Source organism: Egretta garzetta, unplaced genomic scaffold, assembly GCF_000687185.1.
Source record: "Egretta garzetta isolate BGI_Z169 unplaced genomic scaffold, ASM68718v1 scaffold81, whole genome shotgun sequence".
Classification (NCBI taxonomy): Eukaryota; Metazoa; Chordata; class Aves; order Pelecaniformes; family Ardeidae; genus Egretta; species Egretta garzetta.
Genome location: NW_009258671.1, coordinates 7,138,434 through 7,140,789, shown reverse-complemented (window position 1 = coordinate 7,140,789; position 2,356 = coordinate 7,138,434). Strand labels below are relative to the sequence as shown.

The 2,356-nt window shown below is 43.0% G+C and overlaps 1 protein-coding gene across 1 annotated transcript in view; it reads right to left on the bottom strand.

Moving 5' to 3' along the window:
* PARVB (parvin beta) overlaps positions 1-2,356 on the bottom strand; it is a 50,226-nt gene that overhangs the window by 28,879 nt on the left and 18,991 nt on the right. The gene's annotated exons all lie outside the window — the stretch shown is intronic.

Here is a 2,356-nt window from a genome sequence, read left to right as displayed (position 1 = left end):
CCCCCAGCCAGCCCCCTGCCATTAGCAACAGGACAAGGCATCTTATCATAAGCTATTGCACAATACAGGTGTCTGGAATTAAAATTTTGGTCAAATGGGCCTGATAACCATTCTACAACGTATAAGATAGTCCCCATATGCTGACTACTGTAATGACAAAAAATCATTCCATCACCTGCAAAACAGGAATGAACATAACCTTTAAAAATAAAAGGAACTGAGTTAAGTTTTCCAGGTGCCAAAGATAGTAATTTCCAAACAGTTACAGGAAAAACAGCCTTAACTGTTCAAAGTTGGCAGTAGTGTCTTCCTCCAATTTATTATCTGGAAAATTAAATTACTCTCGCAAAAATAATACAGTTCTGTGGGAAGAGACACAATGTTAAATCCTGCTAAATCCTTGATTCGATAAGAGAAGAGTATCTCCATAGACATGCAAAATCCATTAACTAGAGCTACCTAAAGCAATGAGCCTCATCTAAAAATTCTGCAGTTTCTAGTTTGCTTCATATAAAATTGTGGATTCTTTAAATTCACTTTCTGATTAGATCCCATACTTCTGCCTCTTCTCATCAGTCATGCAAAAACATTTTAATATACAAGAGATTGTGAAACAAAATAAAATAAACAAGACATAGACAGGCTTGCACTGGAAAACACCCACCTTGGCAATCCTAGGAAACACGAGCATTTGAATATGTTGGTCACAAGAACATTTAAGTAATTCAGCCTGGCTACTGAGGTTCATTGGATCTACCAATGTCAGGGAAGTTTTGCTAGGCTTAGCATCCACAAAGAAGTTTACAATCCAAACATGAAATACTAATGCTTCGTGTACCTTTAATCTTTATCTTTAGTTCTTCCAAAGCATGCTGAAAATGTGCAGGGCTGAAACTCAGCTCTAAAAATAGCGTAAGTGGCAATTTTAGCTGTGTGACATGGCAACCAGTCAATTCATGTAAAGCAAGGATCTAGCATCAATGCTCACGTATGTAAATCACTTTTGCCCCCTAAGCTGCCCAGAGGGATGAAAAATATCAATAATAACAATGACTCCTCTACAGAGCTTTCTTTCAAAATAAAGCTTTTCTGATAAGTTATTCACCAGCCAGTATCAGCAACTTGTATCAAAAGCAGTCTTCTCTAGAGCAGGTAAAGGAAAAGTGGAGGTGACATTTGAAGACAGGCGTGGATATCTGGATATACAAGGATGTGCTCTGCACCAGTATTATTGCCCCACTGCTCCTCTGTGACCTCGCAGGGACCTTATCTATCACTTGGGCCATTCCCTTTACCAGATGGCCTCCGCTGTGCAGTTACAGCTACCACCACTGTTCCAGCAGATGCTGCCAAGCTGTTCCACACTCTCACATCCACCAAATGCCATTTGTCAGGCAGGAGGATCACACTGTTTCTCCCACTCCTTCCCCTGCCTTGTGCTCCACTCCCACAACACCTTCATGGCTTGCACTGCCAATGAATCGACAACCGCACTTCTGCTTGAGCAGCCCAGCCTGATGGCACACCGGGCTACTCCTGGCACTTGGGCTCTTGGATGGAAAGGGGTATTGGAGCACCGTGCCCTGGCAGGCACAGTCATGCCCTCACTCTGGCTGTGGTCACAGGAGCAATGCTGGGAAGCCAGGCTGCTGACACATGCCCCCACCCACCCTGGAAACCATCTTGCTTTGTGTCACACTGCCTGATATATATGTATCACATACAGGCAAAGAAAAACGTTGAGACAATTGTTCTTCCTGAGTTTCGTCCTCTAGCAGTTCTCAGGATGCCTCTTCTGCAGCCTCTGGATCAGGTAAACTCTCCCTGCCCAGCCCTTCTCCTCTAGACTTAAGGCTATGGTTTTCAAAAAATTGCAACAAGTCAGCTGTCACCTGGCACAGAGTATCAAACCTTTGGATTTCCTTTGGAAATCCTAACCAAAATTAGCTCATCAGAGATTATAGCCAGCAAAAGTTAAATGCAAGAAGATGCAGCCTAAATAAAACAGTTAGCAGAGCTCTGCTTCGCAGGCAGGGAACGACGACCACATTTGGAGAGAAACTCCAATCAGCTATTCTTGTCCCTTTCAATGTTTTTCAGGGGATGGAAGGACATTGTGGTAAAGGGATGGAGAGAGACATTGGATGAGTTAGCAAAGGATTACCACAGCTGGAGGACAGTGAGAAGAGGGATATCATCTTTCATCTCGAAAACTGTTCACCAGTGATACAGAAAAGTGAATCTCAAATAACAAGGTACTTTCTCGTCCCAGATCAGCCAGAAAGAGATTTGTGAAGCCTGTCAATAAGGTGACTGCCCAATTCCAAAACGATACAAGTTTGACACACAAAGACAT